General features: G+C 44.1%; 1 pseudogene; it reads right to left on the reverse strand.

Moving 5' to 3' along the window:
* Positions 1-276: 276 nt before the first annotated feature.
* On the reverse strand, positions 277-677 carry LOC133081894 (ferritin light chain-like; annotated as a pseudogene).
* Positions 678-4,506: the final 3,829 nt, after the last annotated feature.

Below are 4,506 nucleotides of genomic sequence, written 5' to 3' on the forward strand. Positions count from 1 at the left end.
CTTGAATTGGTTTTTTTAATTGTTGTGGTTGTTTTTGCTTTGTTGTTGATGTTTTCAGCAAAAAGCTTTGTTTCCTTTTGGTTTGCGGCTTGGGCGAGGGCTCCAGCGTGGTTAAAAAGCTGCCTGGGGGCTGGAGGGAGAGGCTCAGGCAGAAGCCCCTGACAGCAGGGGGATGCAGAGGGGCCCCTTCAAAGGCTGCTGAGCTCCAGAGGATTGAGAGGGAGACTTTCGGAGAGCTACTGGCTCAGCATCCCCACCCCCCTCAGGTGGGGTCAGTCAGCTGGTCGCTATCTTCTTGATGAGTTTCAGCTGCTCCTCCAGGAAGCGGCTCTCCAGGAAGTCACAGGGGTGGGCGGTCTGCACGGCCGGAATACAGGGCATGCAGGTCCTCAAGGGCCTGGCTCAGGTTCTTCTCCGGGGCCGTGGCAGCTTCCTTAGCGTCCAGGGTTTTACCCCATTCATCTTCGGACGGCTTTTGCACATCCTGGAAGAGGGCACAGCCACTGTGCCGGTTTTGCGTCTTCAGAAGAGGCTCGGCGCCCTCCACAGCCTCATCCTCGCGGTGGAAATAGAAGCCCAGAGAGAGGTAGGTGTAGGTCAACCACATGCAGGTTGACCCCGCGGTTGACGGCGGCCTCCACCTCAGTGGAATGATTCTGACAAATCTGGGGGCCCATGGTTGGTCAGCAGTAAGGAGTTAAGCAAAAAAAATGGCGTTTGCTTGTCCAGGAGGCCGAGGAGGGCACAGAAGATGGTCCCGGAGTTTGCAACTGGAAAAGAGGCTGGAGGGTGGTCAGAGGCTGGAAGAAGGGGCGTCCCCGGGTCTGTTCGGTACAAATAATGTTGAATCAAGAGATCCACGGACCACTGGGCACACTATGAATAGTTTTAAATTTAAAGCCAGTCACTTCTTTAGGACAGACGAAAATGAGAAGTTCTTAAGTATTGCCCTGTGGATACTGACAGGCTAAATTATTTGGTAGGTAGTGAGAAAGAAGGCCTGAAATAGGAAAGGGCTACCCTGGAGAAGGAGGGAAAGGAAAGAAGGAAGGGAAAGCTTTTGAGGAGAAGGATAGTAGAAAAAAAGATAGAAGAGAGAACGAGAGAGACAAGGGAGAGAGAGGGAAGGGGGAAGGAGGGAAGGGATGGAGAGAGAAAAGCGTGAGTAATCAAGAGGAAATCTTCCATACAGGCCAAATAAACGTTAGCTTCTTGGTGGGAAATGAGTGACACCATTGTAAGGGACACCACCATTATACTCAAATACTGGTTTAGAGATTCATTAGAGATTTATTCCTTTGAATTAATGGCCTACAAAAGATTAGGGCAAGTGCCTTTCTGAGAGGTAACATGTTGCTCATCTCAGTTATTAGAACTCTTGTGTAAAGTCACTTATCAGTCATTTAGAGAATCTAGATAGAAGAGGGCAAAGAGTGAATAAATTAGAAAGGAGGGCGTAATTAAAAATTCACAACATGTGGCTCTTCCTGAATTGAGAGCATCTGGCAACAGTAGTCCCTGGTTATGTTAAAGTGTTTGGGGATGAGGGTGATGTGAGAGGCGGCGCCTGCAGGAAAGTAGGAGGACAGCAAGGAAGGAACCTTGTGAAAATAAAAGTCAATGTTTGAATCATATGAAATTGCCGTTTTGGTTGGTTAAAAAATGTTTCATGTGGTTCCACCTAATATATGTGAAAGCACTTTAGAAACTCGAAAACGTTTATATAAATATGTTACTATGAGGCTGGTGACAATTCACAGTGGGAAAAAAGGACAGGATTTAGAATCCGGAGACCTTCCTTATGGTTCTAGCTTTGCCACTTCCTTGTGTTACTTTGAGTGAATTACTTCACCTCACTAAGTCTCCTCTTTTGTGAAATGAGAATGCTAACATTTCCCACTCTCTGCCCAACTTCAGAGTTTCTAGGTGAGGACAAAATGAGTTAGTTTATTTAAAAGTGCATTGCAAACCACACTCTTCTATCCAGATGCAAATGAGTCAGGGTAAATGCTGTATTCATATACATTAAAACTAGTTGTGTTGATTTTAGATGTAGATTTTTTTGTGTGTTTTTTTTAACTTTTGTCTTTAAGTTTTTCCTGTGGTGGCATTTGGGATACTTATCTTAACCTAGATGGAAGATTTTTGTTGTTTTCTGAGTTGCAGGTTTTTTGGGGGGGTATAGGAGGATTAAAGGAAGAATGACCCCTGCCATATGAGAAAGGTGGGTTCAAGGTACAAAAATAATGGGAGGATCCCACAGCCTTCCTTACTCCAAGCAAAACATCTTTGTTTTCTATTTTTTTTTTTTTTTGGACGCACCGCATGGCATGTGGGATCTTAGTTCCACGACCAGGGGTCAAACCCACGCCCCTGGCATTGGAAAGTGGAGTCTGAACCACTGGACCGCCAGGGAAGTCTCTCTATTCTTTTTAAAGCCTGAAGAATCAATCTGCTTTCTATGAAGTAAATACACTTAAACTCAGATACTGTCAGATTCCTTTTCAAGCTGTATCATCATCTCTAATGACATGGAAGGGTTATTTAGTTTGTCCTTCATTTATTTGGTAGGCAACCAAATTGCATCCATGACTTCCCTGGTGGCACAGTGGTTAAGAATCTGCCTACCAATGCAGGGGACATGGGTTCGAGCCCTGGACCTGGAAGATCCCACATGCCATGGAGCAGCTAAGCCCATGTGCCACAACTACTGAGCCTGTGCTTTAGAGCCCACGAGCCACAACTACTGAGCCCATGTGCCACAACTACTGAGCCTGAGCTTTAGAGCCCACGAGCTACAACAACTGAGCCCGTGTGCCACAGCTACTGAAGCCCATGTGCCTAGAGCCCATGCTCCGCAACAAGAGAAGCCACCGCAATGAGAAGCCCATGAACCGCAACAAAGAGTAGCCCCTGCTCGCAGCAACTAGAGAAAAGCCTGCACACAGCAATGCAGCCAAAAAAACAAAAACCAAAAAACCAAAAAACAAATTGCATCCATGTTTTTCCACTCTTGATCATTGTCAAGATTTTTTTCCTTTATGCTTGTCAAAGTTAAAAGGGCTTTAAAAGTACTTAAGTGGATAAGTGAAACATTTAATATACTTGTAGGTTGTTCTTCATTAATAAGCGTCTGTTGTGAATTTTTCCTTGTCACCCAGGCAGTTTGGAAGAAGCCATCAGCAGTCTAGCTCTAGCGTGTCTTTGTTATCATTTTGGGTTGGGAAGGGAGGTTGTCATGGCTAGTACTGCTGTCTCCACTTAGCTGATAGAGAAATTGAAATCCAGTAAGACTCTGCCTGTACACAAAGACAAAATGAAACAACAAAAGTCAACAGTCGACAATCACCAGACTGCATCATGAAAAACATCAATTGATAGACTGCTAAAGCAGGTTTCGATACACTTAAATAAACATGCTTGTAGCAATGTTTATTGATCTCACACACACACACACACACACACACACATAAAATAGTCCCATCAAATCATGATGACTGATATTGCCTGCTGCAGGGTATTTTGATGGCCATATATGACAATGACATTAGTAAAATGTATGAATGATTTATTTCTATTGCAAAATGAATCCTGTCTTTCTAAAAACTAGAACTAAGGCTTTAGGATAATCTATAACCTCACTTGTTTATATTGTGAGATACTGCCATGTGGCGTGGATTGTCTCATCTTATAGGCTCAGTGTAACATATCAATGGTATATGTTCATACATATTTCACACAGTAGGTTTCATCTGGTACTATGAGATGTATGACATCATGTCTAATCCCTTTGATTTGATAGACAAGATGTTAGATAGAAAAAAAATCTGTCTCCTCTGGCTTGCCTAAACAATTAACAAAATGCCTTTTTTAAAAAAAAATTATTTATTTATTTTTGGCTGTGTTGGGTCTTCGTTTCTGTGCGAGGGCTTTCTCCAGTTGTGGCAAGCGGGGGCCACTCGTCATCGCAGTGCGTGGGCCTCTCATTATCGCGGCCTCTCTTGTTGCGGAGCACAGGCTCCAGACGCGCAGGCTCAGTAGTTGTGGCTCACGGGCCTAGTTGCTCCGCGGCATGTGGGATCTTCCCAGACCAGGGCTCGAACCCGTGTGCCCTGCATCGGCAGGCAGATTCTCAACCACTGCGCCACCAGGGAAGCCCCAAAATGCCTTTTATTTGTTGCTTATAACCCTGGATTTTCTATTCCTCCCAGCCAGAGCCCCTGCGTCTCGTTTCTTGGTCACCTCATTTCACACCAATATTACTTTCTGCTTTTGTCTTTATTGATTCCATTATTTTTACATCTACCCCTCTACAGATTCATTTCCACTAAGCACCAGTGAAACACTTCCTTACTTCCTTCAAAATTTGGTTTAAAATTTACTTCTGTAGGATGTATTCCTTACTGTACTAAAGTGAGTTTGATGACTCCTTTATGGCACATTTCCTTAGAATTATTTCTCCATTACCAAGCCATTGTTTTCATGTATTCCTAAATGATGATATCA

This window comes from Eubalaena glacialis, chromosome X (assembly GCF_028564815.1).
Source record: "Eubalaena glacialis isolate mEubGla1 chromosome X, mEubGla1.1.hap2.+ XY, whole genome shotgun sequence".
Taxonomy (NCBI): domain Eukaryota; kingdom Metazoa; phylum Chordata; class Mammalia; order Artiodactyla; family Balaenidae; genus Eubalaena; species Eubalaena glacialis.